This window comes from Melozone crissalis, unplaced genomic scaffold (assembly GCF_028551555.1).
Source record: "Melozone crissalis strain CALT ecotype California unplaced genomic scaffold, PUWL_Pcris_2 ptg000068l_1, whole genome shotgun sequence".
Taxonomy (NCBI): Eukaryota; Metazoa; Chordata; class Aves; order Passeriformes; family Passerellidae; genus Melozone; species Melozone crissalis.
This window is the reverse complement of record NW_026535846.1, coordinates 6071281-6088090: the sequence shown is the minus strand read 5'-3', so window position 1 is coordinate 6088090 and position 16810 is coordinate 6071281.

The following is a 16810-nucleotide window of genomic DNA, read 5'->3' as shown; positions in this document are numbered from 1 at the left end:
ATTAATTAACCCTCGCACACAGCTTAATGGAAGTCACTCCTGAGAAAGCCTGCCTGCCCAAGGGGGGAATTGCAGGGGGCTCTGTGAGGAGCAGAGCCCGAGGAAAGGCGCTGCCTTTGCAGCCTGAGCTCTGCTGCAGCAGCCCTGCAGGGCTGAGTGTGGTGTTGTGATTTCAGGGTTTACCTCAGAACCTGGGGTCCCTCCCCTGATGATCCCTCCCAGGTGTGTCAGTCACCTCTCCTTCCCCCTCCCTGACCCCTCCCAGCACTGTCTGTCAGTACTGGCATTCCTGAAGGGCATCAGTGATTGGCAGATTCAAAGGATGCCCTCTACCCCTGGGGGCATTGGGCCATCCAGGTGTCCTTTGTCCCTTTGTCCCTCCCCTCCTGTACCTGCTTGGTGGCTCCCTGCCCCTTCCCTGCCCTCTCCCCGGGGTTCAAAGGAGCAGCAACCATGGGCTCAGGGAGTTCTGTGGGAGCTGGTGCTGCATTCAGAGGCCTGTGGGCCAGAATAAAGCTCTGGATCCAAACCCTCCATCAGAACCGACTCCTTTCCTTCACCATCACCTCAAAGCTTCTCCACAGAGGGAAACCTGAGGAGCAGCCCCTGTTATGGGGGGAAGCTCCATCCCAGCACCACCAGAGCTCCTGCAGGCCTGGAATTGTCCCCACAGGCCCAGTGCAGCACCCAGCCAGCCAAAAGTGTCTGTGGGGTGAAACACCACACACCCAGCCAGCCCAAAGTGTCTGTGGGGTGAAACACCACACACCCAGCCAGCCCAAAGTGTCTGTGGGGTGAAACACCACAGTGCCACTGTTTGGTTCAGCACCAAGGCCCAGACAAGCTCAGGTACATCCCATCTGGGTATATTGGTAATTATTCCAATAGCTGACGGAGCCTCTCGGAGCTCCAGATCAATCCCAGGAGTTGCTAAAGGCTCCAGCACACCTGGAGGTGCTCAGGGCAGTCACCCTGAGCAGGGGTCAGGGCAAAAGGCCCCAGCTCTAGAGAGGGAATGTCTGGAAGAGAGGCTGTGGGTCAGGGGGAGCTGCTCCCCAGCATCAGCCTTGTCCCACTGCTCCTGGAAGGCACAGCCCGAGCTCCTCATGGATCCAGCCAACACCAGAGCCCTGCCAGAAAGGCACTGAGGGATGAACAGAGGCCAGCACATCCAGTATGTGGATGGATGAGGGCTTGGAGCAACATGGGATAGTGGAAAGTGTCCCACAGAGGGATGCAATGAGATGAGTTTCAAGGTTCTTTCCAGCCCAAACTGCTCTGTGATTCTCTGATAATACTTGGGAGTGATGAAGCCTGGCAGGGGAAAGCTCTGATCCCACCCCCAGAACCCTTCTTGGAGCTCCCTGCAATTGGAGGCAGATTGGCAGGAGTTCCCATTTTCACTCACCCAGCACTGCATGGGGCTTAAAAGGCTCTTATTTATCAGATCCTCATTATGAAAGAGATTATTAAATGCCCAGACCTTCCTACAGCAGCCTGGGCATCAATCCTGGCCATGCCCCCTTGCTTGCTTCTGCTGCTGCAATTTTAAAATAAATAAATAAATAAATAAATCAGAATGGCCACGTAATTATAGGAATAGAGACACACATTAGGCTGGAGCAGCAGGGAATAATTATTTGCTGTGCTTCAGCACCCCAAAGCAGACAGGAGTGGAGGGGAGGCTTGCTGTGGGTGGGAGCTCCTGTTGCTCACCCTGGCCCTGGCACAGGACCAAGCCCTGGCAGCCAGGAAGGGGAAGCAGACACCAGGGATGGTGCTTGGCACAGCCAGGAGAGCCAAAACCACGTGCAGAAGGGAGGGAAGGGCATGGCCAGAGGCACAGCAGGGGTGGAGATGGGGAATGGAGCAGAAATATTCCAAAGTGGAGCACACAGAGCCCCTTGGGCACCCCCAGCCCAAGGACAGCGAGACACAAGGGCTGCCCCACATCTTCTGTGTGCCCATGGGGTGGGACATCACCACAGCCAGCCTTGAGACCAGCAAAAATCACCTCAGCTGCAAAAAAGGAAAAAAGTTGCTTTATTACATTACCAGCCTGTGGAAAATGTATATCCTGTTCCTCTCCAGAGGAGAGAGACACATAAAATTTGGGCTCGTTTTGACAAGATCCCTTCAGTGAGTGTAAATCACTCATGGGTTGATTAACTCCTCTTCTTAGGCAATTCTGCAAGTTAAATGACAAAGCTTCCTCTCCTCCTGAAGGCTTTTACTGAACTTGTAATGAATCCAGGTATACTAATGTCTTTCTTTTTTATTATTATTATTCTTACAGAGCCCAGGCAGCATGGCAGCGTTTCTGCCTGGGAGCTGTTTGTCATTGCACAGGACACCACTCGCTGTTTACCTTGTTTTCTCCTCAAATACCAGCAAATTAAAAAAAAAAAGGAAAAAAAAAGGAAAGAGAATGTTGTCAACCATGACAAATGATGCCATTTTTTGATGCATATGCAAAACAGCAAATGAGGCATTTGCTGATGCTTTTCCATTTCAGACACAAAAGGGGTGGGATGCTGGATGTGGCCTCTGGGAGCAGCACAGGAGGGAGGGGTGGATGGGGTTGCCAGAACCAAAATATGATAAAAATACTGTAAATTCGCAGAAAACTCAGAAATTCCCCAGTCTGGCCACAGCCAGTTCATATCTGTGATAGCAGTGGCAGAACAATCCCTCAGGGCTGGGAGCCAGGCAGCCATCCCCGCCATGGGATCTTCATCTCCTGGCCCTGTCACAGCTTCTCCCTGCTGAGGTGCTGAGATGAAGGTTTCAGGGTGCTCAGATACTGTTTTAATTCAAGGCATAATTATTTGAAAGAGCAATTATGTGCTTGGTTGTCGGAACGCAGTGCATCCCTCCAGGTGTCCAGAGTTGCTGGGACCCCGTCGGGGGGCTCAGAGACCCTGGCACACAGCCCAGAGCACCTGGGGATTTGATTTTGACCCCTGGAGCAAGTTGCCAGCTTTGTATGAGGACCTGAAAGTCACAGAGGTTTGAATAGTGTAATAACAAAATGATCACAGGGTGAAAATGTAGATTTTAGGATTTTTGGTATGGGGGTTATGGGGACATGATGGAGGAACTTGGGCATGTCCAGCCTTCCTTCTTCTTCCTCTTGTTCTCCATTTTCTGCAGTGATGGGATTGGTTTAGAGTAGAAGTGCACTGTCTAACATAGGTGATAGGTACTGGGAATTAAGTGTAAATATGTTATAGTAGTTTGTAGTATAAAAGGACAACACCACTCGAGGGCGGTCAGAGTGCCTGTGGCTGCCCTGCTGAGCGGATCGGCTGGGCAGAAAGAAAATTTTATAGATAAGAATTAATAAACAACCTCAAGACCGAAAAGTGAAGAGTCCAGACTCGTTCTTCAGTTGCAGGGCTGAAGCAGAGACACCCTGCACATCTCGGGGCTGCAATTATCAACAGCAACCCGAGACTTGGTGAAGCTCAGAGACACCTCCTAAGTGGTGTCTGAGGGAGCACCGAGCGCCCTGGGTGGCACCTGTGGCATTTGTGACCACCCTGGTGGCTGGGGGATTTTGTTCCCCTCGTGGCTGGAGTAGGAGGAGGATGAACATCCCTGTTCCTGGCTCTGCACAACTTCATCCCCACTGCTGCACCAGGGTTCTGCCTTGGGAAGCTGCCTCCAGGGTGGAGGAACTCATTTCATCTCTTGTCGCAGACATCTTTTATGAAAAATCCTTTCATTAGGATTTTTCCTCCTGAGAAGCTGGGAGGCCTCAGGAACAAAATGTAAACAATGGTTATCTGCTGCTGTGGAATGCAACAGGTGCATCTGTGATTGGCCCACGTTGGATGTTTGTAATTAATGGCCAATCACAGTCAGCTGGCTCGGACAGAGAGTCCAAGACAGTTGCCTTTGTTATCATTCTTTGCTTTCTGTTCTTAGCCAGCCTTCTGATGAGAATCTTTTCTTCTATTCTTTTAGTATAATTTTAATGTAATATATATCATGAAATAATAAATCAAGCCTTCTGAAACATGGAGCCAGATCTTCGTCTCTTCCCTCATCCTCAGACCCCTGTGAACATCGTCACAATCTCTCAGCTTCACCTGCAGCTTTCTGCCTGTGAAATCACTGTGGCACAGCAAAAAAACATCTTTATGTGTGAGTTCTGCTCATATCTCAAAGTCTGCAATGTAAAATAGAATCATTTTTAAGCCCATTTGCAGCAATATTTCTCTCATTCAGGGCAAAGAGCTGGGGCTGCTTCCCTGCAGAAATTCAGATAAAAGAGGGGGAAAATCCTGCAGCTTCCTACACCAGGCTCAGGCAAAGCAGGGATGTGCTGTTAACATGGCTGTGAGCTGCTGGAATGTTTTCTTTGATTGAAAAATAAATGCTGGTTTCTCTGGGCTCTAATAAGAGCAGGGACTGCAGTGAGGAGGGATGGATGAGCACCACCCTGCCAAGGGCAGCTCCTCAGCGAGGCTGGCACAGCCTCTCACACCTCATACAGAAAGTCCAAGTATCTCTGTGATGAGTTTGATAAATGATGGAATACGTCCTCCAAAATAAACTCTGTCAAGGAAGCTGATAGCAATAAAGGAGTTATGAGAGGAGAGGAAATTTGCCATTCAGAGAGAGATAACCTTGCAAACACTCTGTATTCCTGCCACAGAGAGAACGGAGCCGACACGCTCCCTGCTCTCCCGCCTATCCCAAAGAACTGAGCTTTTCCACAAGCTGTGAAAAGGATCGTGCTTTATCTGCTCCTTCCCAGGTTCAGCTGAGGTTTCAGCAGGAGCTTGCTGAACCATCAGTGCCTGCAATTAACACTCGCAGCTATTTTTAAGCGGGATCTGGGCTGGGTGTTGGAGAGCCCCCGGAGGGAGGCTCAGGCTCAGGCTCAGGCGCTGCTGCGGGAGGAGCATCACCCTGACCCTGTGGCTGCTCCTTGCCTTCCATCCCACAGTGGAACCTCTGGAAACCTCTAACCTCAGCCTAACCCTTAGGGGGACCCTGCTGGGGACTCTAAACCCGGGCTCAGTGTGGTCTCACTCCCTGCTGAGAGCACGGCCAAGCGCTGCTGCCCCTGAGCATCAGCACCAAACATAGCTTGGGACATCCAAGGTTGGAAAATTGTCCAAAAAAAGCTTCCAGTGTTATTTGGGCTGAAAGGAAGGGGCTGGAGCCTGAGAGCTCTGCTGCAGGCTGGGGTGGGGAAGGCTTTGGGCTGTGCAGAGCTGAGCTCTCCTAGCAGGGACTTTGTGTGCAGGATTGCTGAGGGAGGCAAGGAGAAACTGTCCCAAGGGTGAAATGCTGGTTGATTTTATAGCAGAGCAAACCCAGTGTGGCTTCAGGGAGCTCTCCAGCTTTACTCCAGGCGCCTCAGCCAGGACCTGCTGCCCACTGCAGGTACAAGTGTGTCCTTTCCCTAAGCAGGAACAACAGGCAGGACCTGGAAGCTCTGGGTTGTTAAATCTGGAACTGAATACACAACCCAAGGCCATCCCTGGGGTACCCCAAGGTGCCATGGGGCTGATGGTGAACACAGAACCAGAGGTGATGTCCAGTGCTGTACCCAGGCTGAGGGTGTGAAGAACATTTTATTATTCATTTTATTATTCAGTTCCTGCAGTGACCCAAGTGCGGATGGCAGGTCATGCTGGGGATCACTCACAGCCACAACAATGACATTTTTTTGCAGGCTCTGCAGAACCAATGACCACTCACCCTGCCCCAAAGGGCACTTGAGGAAAAGCCACAGTCCTAGCAGGAATGAGTAAAAAAGCTTTCAATACAGGTTTTGGGGTTTTTTTTGTATAAGCTCCACTGTGAGTGGAAGGAGGCAGGATGGGAGGCATGGAATGGGAGCAAGGTCTTAGAGCTGCCATGGACATCACTGTCCCACAGAAAAGCTGCAGGCACCACCTCCAACGAATTTAATTTGTGGAAGGAAGGGGCTCTATTTGTATTTGTGGCAGTATTTCATGCCCCTTTGGTGGCAAGGAGGGGCTCCCTCTCCTCCCCCAGCAGCCTCATTCCCTGGCAGCCACAATCCAATGATTCTCCTTTTTAATCTGCCTGGGAGAAGGGGGATAATTAGTAACGAAGCACACGTGCTAAGAACATGCAATTATAACCATTGGGTTATAATTTATGTCTTATCCTTCTGTGCAAAGTAATTAATATAGTAAAAGATTATTTATACCTAAGTGAGTAGAAGGCAAAGTTAGCTCCGCTCAGCAATGGACCCAGCTGAACAACCTTGCCCAAAAGTGGCTGGGGGCTGGAAACCCAGGGAGAGGCAGAGAAATTCCTGAAGGAACAGGAACTTTTTGGGAAAGCCTCTTCTTCTGGGCACCTTACAGTGGAGGGAAAGAGGTACCAGGCTCTGCCTTTTCTCTGCTCCCACTGCAGCTCCTCTGTGGGGCAGCTCTGGCCCTGCTGAGGTTCTGGGCTTTATTTTGGGTTTGAGATTTACTAAAGAATAATTTAGAGTCTGTTCCCCACCCAGTAGCCAGATTTCCTTGTTTTCTGGCCACAAAACAAGGACCAAGCAAGGTGAGGGCTGGCCCATCCAGCAGGGAGGGGCAGGGCAGAGAGGGGACAGCAGGGACAGCAGGGACAGGGGGTCCCAGCCAGCCACCAGTGCCACTGGGAAAGGAAACTGGGACCCGGAGCCAGCTCTGAATGCAGCCATGCAACAGTCTGAGCCAATTAGCAGGGACTGATTTGTTTCTGAGGATGCCCAAGCACTCACAGCCTTGCACTTTAATGAGTTTCTCTCCTCAGCTCTGGCCTGCAGCTGGTCCCCACCAGAGTCAGCTCAACATGTGCATTTTTATTAAAAATCACTGCAAACTCCTGCCAGGTCACAGAAATAGGGACCATTAACCCTCAGAGTCCCAGGGAAAGGTGGAACATGCCCAGGGAGCCCTGGGATGAGTTTCCCTGAGGTTTCCCTGCCCTGTCCCTGCTGCCTCTGGAGCTCCATGCCCAGGGGCAGAGGGGGGAGGCAGCAGGGGTGAACAAAGCCTCTCCCCTGGCAGAACCCCTCAGCCCAGGCTCAGAGGCAGATTTTGTGTGCCTGGGCTCTGTTTCTGTGGCAATTTGCCTGGGAGCACCACTGCAGAGGGAGCATCCCCAGGGGAAGGGGCTGGGAGCAGAATGGGCTGCAGGGCCAGGCTGGGGCTGCTGGGGCCTTGGGCATGGAGAATGTGGGGAAGGAGCTGGAGCTTGGACTTCCACTTCAATTCTTTACTTCAATAAACTTCCAAACTGCTGCTTCCCTCCTGTTCTGGTGGGGTTTACAGTCCCCTGGCCACCCAGCTGCTCTCTCCTATGTCCCACCTGGCCATGAAGGAGCTGTTTCAGCCAGGAGGCCACAAAGTAAAGGAGCAAACGTTGCTGCCAGCCCATGACAGGGACAAACCAGCCAGGCAGAGCATGAGGACATTGGCTTGGCCACCAGAACAGCTGAGGGGGTTCACCGCTGTCATAACCCATGTTATGTGCAGGGCAAAACCTGGATGCAAAATCAAGGTGCACAAAGCAAAGCTCAGCAGCAGAATGCAGGTTTTAGAGCCAGCAGAGCACCCAGCAGTGCTGCAGCTGTGAGGAAAGAGCCTCCAGCCAAACTGCACTCAGGTGAGCTCCCTCAGTCCAAGGGGTGTAAGAGCCTGAATGAGGGATGCAGGATTCCTGCCACTCTCCAAAATGCAGTTTATTCCATGCAAGAGGTTACAGCAGTCCAGGGTTGTGGGTGACAGAGCTGTGCCTACAGCTGTCAGCTCCAGCTGCAGGCAGGCCTGGAGACCCTTTGGTTTTGGTTACAAATGAATTATATACTTTTCTTTTGGTTACATTGCATTATAGACTTTTCTTTGCTGAGTGTCTCAATACAGTAGAACCAATCTATACCTTAACTTTTATCTATAGCCTATCATAACTACTATAATTACCATATTCATGTTACTGTTCTCCAATCACTAAAAGTTAGTACATTACAGTTTAAGCTAGAAGTTGTTTTTCAGTTTTCTTGCAGTGGAAAATTCTGAGACCTTTTTTCTACTTGCCACGTTTGCTGCCTTGTTTGCCTGTGCTCTCTTCCTGCTTGGTAAAAGCATCTTCTTGTTTGGGGTGGGTTTATCCTTTGCTCTAAGTCATAAAAATCCCTTCTAATGAGCATACCCTTGGTTATCCAGTAAGACTGGCTCAGCAATTCTTTTCTTCCATATCAAAACTTGCTTCCATCTCTATTCCTTCATCAGACTCTACATTTAAAAATCTTTCTGCTAAGCACACATATCTGTGAGACTTTCTTGTCAAACTTTCATCCTGGCCAACACCTGGGGTTCAGCCCAGGTTTGGGAGTGGCTCAGGGGCTCCTGTCCTGCCCTCCAGCTGCTCCAGCTGCTCCCTGACCCCCCAGGCCCCTCTGGCACAGGGTTCTGCCAGCCCAGGTGGGATAAAGGAGGACAGGGACACAAGGCTGTGTGCTGGGTCTGTGCTGGGTGATCAGGGCAGGTCAGGGTCCCTCGTGCCCTGGCTGTGCAGGAGCCCCCCCAGCCATGGGATGCTGCTGCTGGAGCCACCCTGGAGCAGGGATCACTGCCAGAGCCTGAGCTCTGCTTTCTGCTGCTGGACCAGCCCTGAGCATTTCACCCTGGAGCACAACCAGGTATGAGGAAGCAAAAAATAACTTGGTGCAGGTGGCTGAGGAGCAGATAGGCTTTGCTTTCTTTTTTTCTGTCCCAGCTTCCAGAGTAATTCGCAAGAACCCTTTGACAGTCATTCTCCCTGCAAGAAAAACTGGCATTTTTACAGATGATTAAGGGATTATTGTTCTTTGACACTGCTGTAGACACACAGGTGGTGTGGTGGTAGTGCAGATAAACAGCCCTGTCCATCTGGCTGTGGCTCTGCCTTGGCTTGACCAGCCCTGGGCTGCGACATTGGACTGATGATGATGATGAGTGTGAACATCATCACCTCCTGGAACAGCACTTGCCCCTCAGCTTTGTCCATGGTGGCTGTGCAGCTCATCAGTACCATGGTGGCACCCAGTTTGTGCCCTTGGCACCAGCTCCTCACACACAGAGCCCACCTGGGGCACTTGTGCTCCTCCTGAAGGCACTGCAGTGAGTCAGGGTGATTTCTCTCCCTCCAGGCCTCCTGAAATCCATGAAACTCATTCAGCAGGGAGAGGTGAGCATTAAGGATTGCAAAAGGATGTGCCAAACACCAGCAGAGAGTATTTTGAATTCTTTCCATCACTGTAAAGATGGGGGATTCAGCAGCAGGCTCTCAGGGCCCTGGCTGGTGCTGGCCATTGCTGCTCTGGGGTGCTCTGGGATTTGAGGAGACACAGCCACTGGGATTTGAGGAGACACAGCCACTCCCTTTTGCCCCTTCAGCAAGGATTGATGAGGCACTGAAAGCCACCCAGCTCTGGGCAGTGCCTGTGCCCAGCTGCTGCCCTGGCTCCAGTGCTTCTCTCCAGTTCTGGTGGCCATGGGGGCTCTCGTCAGCAGATGCTCCTCTCTGCTGCTTCCAGAAATGTGCTGTAAAGCACTGTAATGAAAAATGGATAGAGAGAGGCCTCCAAACACTGCTGTGCCAGCAAACACCTGCTCTGGGGTTCCTTCCTGCAGCCTCTTTTCAGAGGAGGCACGAGAGGCAGAGAGATCAGCCCCTTGAAGGAACATCCAATGCCCCAGGAGCAGAGCTGGGCTGGGTTCTGCTGCTTTACAGCTGAGCTCAGCACAGGGCAAGGTGCAACCTGGGGTGTGAAACCCTATTTTCATTCACAGCCCTGCCAGGAAGGTTATTAATCTGGAATAGCCCCGTGGTGCAGCCTGTGGGTATCCCCAGGGTGAGTGGGGAGTGAATAACTCAGTGGTGCTCCTGCTGAGCAGCATCCTCCTGTCCATCATCCCCAGCTGGGCTTTCCCCATGTGCAAACTGGGCCAGAGCGACCAGCGAGCCTGGGATGAAGGGAGGGGAAGCAGAAGCAGCTGATGTGCCCAGCACAGCCTGTCCCTCCTGATGATCACTCAGTACATTGATCAGAAATCTCAGGGCTCTCACTGCTCACAGTGACCCCAAGATGTGTCAGAAATTCTCTTTTCCCAGCCTGGCACTCAAAGAAGGAGTCAGAACTCTTCAGTTCTCAGTCTCAAGGTTGTTTATTGTTTCTTATCAATAAAATTCTTTCTCCTGTCCAGCTGAGGTCCATCCAGCAGGACAGTCAGAGGCACTCTGCCTGCCCCTGGAGTGGTGTTATCTTTTTATACTATAAACTACATGTACATTATTTACCATAACTTCCCAATACCTATCACCTATGTTAGACAGTGAGCTTCTACTCTAAACCAATCCAAAAGTGCCAACATCACAGCAGAAGATGGAGGCCAAGAAGGAGGACAAGAAAGGCTGGACATGGCCAGATTCCTCCATCTTGTCCCCTGAACCCCCAAAAAATCTATTTGTCACCCTATGACAAACTAACCATTATTCTACTTAGACTTTCATGGCTTGCAGATCCTCATATAAGGCTGGTATTTTTTTCCATGAGTCATAATCAAAACCACAGGGGTCTGGGGCTCTGTGCCAGGGTCTCTGAGCCCCCTGGACAAGGGGCTCGAGTCTTCCAGGGCAGCCAGAGGAATTTCCTGAGTTCCCACACAGAGGGAGAGGAAGCCCCCTGAGGTCTGTGCTGGAACAGCCCTGTTCTCACAGCTCTGCTGAGGCTGTTCTGGCCCCAGAGGAGCTGCTGCCCTCTGCAGAGCCCCCAGAGCCACTCTGTGGGACCCAGAGCCCCTCTGCAGAGCCCCCCCCACCAAGGACCCAGAGACCCCTGCAGGACCCAGGGCCAGCAGCTGTGGGCTGGGGCTGGGCCCAGGCTGGGCAGAGCAGCCCATCTCAGACAGGGTTTGGTACCCAGCCCCAGCCTCTGCTCCTGCATCCTCTGCTCTGACCAACACATCCCTGTGCAAACATCCAGACAAACAGCAGGAGGGGAAGGATTTGGGAGCACAGCCCCGGCTGGGAGTGCTGCTGGCACGGTGCCCTCCCAGCTCTGCTGTTTGTCCTCCTGCCAGCAGCAATGAGAGCTCCAGGAGGATTCTCCAAGGCCAGTGGCTGCAGATGGGAGGGCAAAAGCCAAGCAGCACTCAGAGCTGACAGCTCTGCATCTGGCTTCTGCTCTGAAGGAAGTAATTAACAGGAATAATCACCCAGGAGCAGCAGCACACCCAGGAGGGGAGCAGGTTCGTCATCACTGGGCAGGGGGTGGTGCCACCTTCTCCAGGGGCAGAACGGCAAAAGGCAGATTCATGCAAAAAAAAAAAAAAAAAAAAAAAAAAAAAAAAAAAAAAAAAACCAAACAAAAAAGGAGAGAAACAGAGGTTCCAGGCAGAGCCTGGGGAGTTTCCCTCCATACCAAGCACTGGGCAGATTTTCCAGAAGAGATTAAATAATTCAGTGGTGGCCTGGCAGGGAAGCAGCACCATCATGTTCTGCGTCTTTCGTCTTGCAGAGCAGGGATCAACTGCCCCAGCTCCTCATGAGTGAGATAAGGGAGAGGAAATGTTCCCCTGTGGGATTGCTGGCTGTCCCCATCACTGGGACCCTGAGAGGGAGCAGGGCCAGACCTGGCACTGTCACCTCCTGTCCCATGGGCTCTGCAGCACGGGGGCACCTCCCTGCACCAGCCTTGCTGTGTGGCCACAAAACTCCTCCTCACCTGGCTGACACCTGCAACACCCACTAGGGAGCAGAAAAACCCTAATAAAATTCAATGAAAGCGCTCAAAACATCCTTGCACCCCCAGTAGGGTGTGCTCCCCAAATGCCACCCCATGGGGGGACAACATCAGGTACCAGCAGCAGATCCAGGATCCTGAGTGGGGACATGGAGCATTTCAAAGCCCAGTGGGGAGTGGCAGCCACTCTGCCTCCTCAGCCTTGCCAGCAGACTTGCAGATGGATGTTAAAGGCATTTAAGTTTTAATTTTTTATGGTGTCTGACAGTTTATTTTTTAATTAAAGCCGTGCCTGTGTGGGCATAGCTGGAGCTGTTGCTCCTGTGGCTGCGCTGCCCTGGCAGATGCTCGTGGTTGTGTTTCACCCACAGGTTTGGGAGAAGGAGCAGGATGGCCTCTGGGGGCACAGCCCTTTGCTGGTTATTTCAATAAAAATGCTCAGGATGCCATCTGTGCTTCCTAAGAAAGAAGAACTGAAGAAACTCCTCCAGGCTCCATCACCTCCAAGATACCAGACACAACAAGTCATTAAAACCCATCCTTTGCACTTACAAATGACATTACACACGGTGCAGCCCTAGAATGGCCTTTCTAGTGCTTCTGGGGGGGAAGGAGGATGAAAAATCAGCCCAGGATGAGAAATGCTGCCCATTTCTGGGAAAGAGGAACAGAAAAGCTCCTGGTGTGGGTGCCCAGCACAAGGCACTGCTGGAGCAGTCACCCCTTGTTTGCCTTTCACACCAGCCCTGCTCTCAGCCAGTCGCTAAAACCAGGCATGAAACAGACTTAATTACGTTAGCAAATGGCTCCCAGGAAATAATTAACTCTTTTATGGGAGTGACCTCATTAGGCACCATTAAAGCGGGCAGAAAGGAGCCATCTGGTGCCTCTGACATCACGGCTCCAGCCGGGGCTGGGATGCAGCCACGTCCTCCCGGGGTCACCCAGGGGTGATTGTCCTGTCCTACAGCCTGATCCCAACACACAGCTGTGCTGAGGGACACCTGGTGACAGCACAGGCACAGGGCAGTCCCGCCAGGGAGCCCAGGAGCAGCTCCTGATCCGGGAGATGCGAGTCCTGCACAGCAGGGAAGGTGGAGGAACACAGATCCTGAAATCCTGAAGGAGTCAGGGCTGCCTAGGCTGGCAACACATCTAAATCAATAACCAGGCAGCCCAGCATAAATGGAGATAATTAATTACCTCTTACTGCATTATTTATTATTGCAGGGATTTATCATTTTCTATCATGATTCATTATTTTCTGCTTGCTCCCTTCTGCAGCTCCTCGTCCCTGGTGCTGAGTCAACTCCAGCCCTGGGCAAATGTCTAACAAGGGAAAAGCAGTCCTGCAAAGCTGCTGGGAAAGCTGCTTGGTGTCCAGCATGCCTGCAGCTCATGCTGTTCCTGAGGCAGGGAAAGTGAGCAGCTCCTTTTTCTGGATGTGCTGCACCCTTGTCACTGTTGGGTCAGACGTGACATCCACACGTGATCGGGGTCCAAGAAGAAAAAATATTTCTATTTTGTTCTCTTCACAAAGCATGATCTTAAGTCATTAGCTACATCACAACAACTTATTCTATTCATTGGTGCAAAGCAATTAACGTCAATATAATTGGCAAAAGTTCTACAAAAATTTAAAATAGCACGTATACGCATCTACTTATGCAGTTGTCTAGCTTACAAATATTTCCATGTATCTTTTCTAATCTGTTTCCATGCTGACAGCCTTGTCTTCTCCCTTGCTATGGATACACTCAAAAATCATCAGCTGTTATTTCTTGTATTAACTCAGCTTTGCTTGCAAGCCAGCTCCATACAGCCTCACCTGCCCATGGCTCCACCTTCCTCACAAAATCTGAACTTGTGGAAAAGTTGTTGAAACTGAAGGAGGATAGAGTGTGTTGGTTTTCTTCGCTTTTACAGAGATGGGGCAACTGAGAGGCATTTTAAAAGATTTTATTTTAATTCTCAAAACCTAACACAAAGCTCACACAACTTATACATCTATATACGAATACTAAAATAAAATATACTAACTTTAAAAAGCATAAAATAAAAATAACATTATTTTCTAAAATTAAAACAAAAACAAATTTCAACAAATTTCAAAATATAACCTGGCAAAAAACCTAAATATTTTTAAAAATTAAAACGTTAAAAAATACTATAAAAATACTACTAAAAATACTATAAAAATATAACAAAACCACATAAAGAAGACATATATATAATTATTATTAAAATAATAACATTATATAACAAAAATTAATAAACTAAAAATTTATTAAATATTTTAACAAAAAAATAAATTAACTTCTGATGAAATGGCATTGAGTTTTACATCTCTTGTGTCTCACTATTCATTGAGACTGATAATAGAATAAAATCCTTTAAAACACCTCTCAGTTGTCTCTGTAAAAGCTGGGAAAACCAAGAGATGGGCAGTGGGATGGGATGGGATGGGATGGGATGGGATGGGATGGAGGCAGGATGAGGCAGCAGATGGAGCAAACCCAGGACCTTGGTGCCCCTGCCTGGCTCCCCCAGCAGCCCAGGAACCCGAAAATGGAAATTAGGCGGCAGCAGCAGTGCCCAAGTGTGAGCATGAGGAAACACAGCTGGAAAGTGACTCCTGTTATTCCCCACCTCCCACCAGTGAGGCTGCAATCTGTGATTACATTTTACCGGGGAAAGCAGCAATATTTGCCCTATTAGCTGCCCGGCAGCTGCAGTCTGGGAGCTCTCCTGTGAGCACAATAAATGCCATTTTCTGCACCCATTGCCAGGGACAGGCAGGATTTGCAGTTTCCCGGCTGGAAGCTGCTCCAGTCTCAGGTTCCACAGCAGGACCCCGCTGGTCCCTGTCCCCCACAGGTGGGGTTGGTCAAATCTGGGCTCAGCCCTCCCTGGCACCCACGGCAGCAAGCGAGCCTGCAAAATCCTCCTTGCCTTGCCATTCACTCTGCACTTGAAAATACACTTCAAAGTTTGGTTACAATGAGAAAATCTTTTCTATGAGAAAATCCTTTCTAGCCAGCTGGGAATAAACTGGGTGACTTTGCTTGTTTTTCTCCAGGTGCGTTTGTCCCCCGTGAGACACAGGAGCTGATGTCAGGGCTCGTCCCAAAGCCCCGTGTCGGGAGCAGGGAGGTCAGGAGCAGGGACAGAGCCCCAGGGAGCCAGCAGGGAGCAGGACAGGAGGGATGTGACAAATGACACCGGCTCAGAGCATCTGCAGGCGGCAGAGGCCGGGCTGGCTGCGGCGAGCTGCGGGAGGCGGCTCGGTTAGCAGGGCTGGGAGCGATTGCCATCTAGAGGCTTTGGGGAGAGCAGTGTGACCCTGCAGACCCTGCAGACACAGCCCGAGCCGTCAGCTCCGGCCCGGTGGGTGACTCAGGGGGCTCCTCCGCCCGGTGGGTGACACCGGGGCTGCTCCGGGACCCGAGGAGGCCGTGATGTCCCCGGAGGAGCCCCCCGGGCCTGCCCGGCGGCGCTGGGGTGGCTGTGCTGGGCTAGAGCACGGAGGAAAAGCTGATGGCGGCTGGGATAGAACCATGGAATGTTAAAGTTGGAAAGGGACCTTAAAGATCATCTAGTCCCACCCCTGCCATGGCAGGGACACCTCCCATTGCCCCAGGGTGCTGCAAGCCCCAGTGTCCAGCCTGGCCTTGGGCACTGCCAGGGATCCAGGGGCAGCCACAGCTGCTCTGGGCACCCTGTGCCAGGGCCTGCCCACCCTCAGAAGACGATTTTCTTCCTAATATCTAAGCTAAATTTCTCCTTTTTAAATTTTTACCCATTCCTCGTTGTCCTGTCACTGCAGGACGATGGGGCCCCAGAGGCTGTGTGGAGGAAGGACAAGCTGGCATGGGCCAGGTGAAAAGGAGAAGCTGGCATGGGGCAGGAGATGTGGGCACAGCCTGGGGCGCCCTTAGGGCTGTTCTGTGCCTGTTCCCAGGCCGTGGGCACCTGCCCAGTTCTGACCTCTCTGCCCAGGGATGGGTGTGGGCTCTGCTTCATGAGATGGTGAAGTGCAAAGCTACTCTAAAAAGGATCAGCTCACAAAGATGCTGCCCCCAGACCCATAATTTCAGTATTGCGTTGCTGGTAAAGGGTTTTTTTGTGGCACCATGGCAAAACTCATCTGTCCTCTCACAGTGTGTGCAGCCTCCCTTCTCAGGTTTTGATGTGCTTGGCAAGACACGGGTGTGGAGTGGGTTAGATTTGATTTTTTTTTTTTAAATTAATGACATTTGAGGCTTCCCTGCTCCTTGGTGTCCCCCCAGGGCAGCGCTGCCTTTCCTGCCTCCTCCAGAGCAGCGTTGTGCAGCTGTGGAACCAACGAGGAGCACAGATGAATTTAATAAAGGTCTTGGGGACTGCCTTGTGGCACCTGCAGCCCTGGGGCCGGGTTCCTTATCTCTCCCTTATCGATCTCTTATCGATCTGTTTATCTGTGGGGCTGGGAGCGCCCGCAGCAGCAGCACGGACACCGATGGCGCTGCTCGGGTGAGAAATGGGATTTGCCTCTCTTCCACTGCTCTCTGAAGCATGAAATGCTCATTTTTTAAAAAGCACGGATGCCTGGGAGAGTCAGTTCCTTTATGTTCCCTGCTGTGCTGAGCTGCAGGTGGAAATGTTCCCCAAAGCCCAAATCCTGCTGTTTAACTTCTGTGTTTTGCTTTAAACTCTCAAGGAAAAATGCTGCTTTCCAAAATCCCATTCTTGCCTTCCTTCATGTTAAAAACCCAAAGTGAGAAAGGTGCATTGGGCACAGGCTCCAGCCCTGCCTCAGCTGGGTCTCCCTGAAGGGCTGCACTCTGGAAAATGGGATTTTCTTGCCAGTCCAGTGCCTGAGGGCTGGGTGGTGCCCATGGACACACCTGCCCTGCCAAGGAGGGCCAGGAGCAGTATTTTGTGTGGCTGCAGTGAGGGGTAGAGGGACCATCACTGTGCTGGTGATGCCTCATGGCCCCAGCACCCCAAACCCCTGGTTAATAATTATAACAAATAAATACATGTGTTAGCATCAAAACCTTTCCCTACACATGGTAG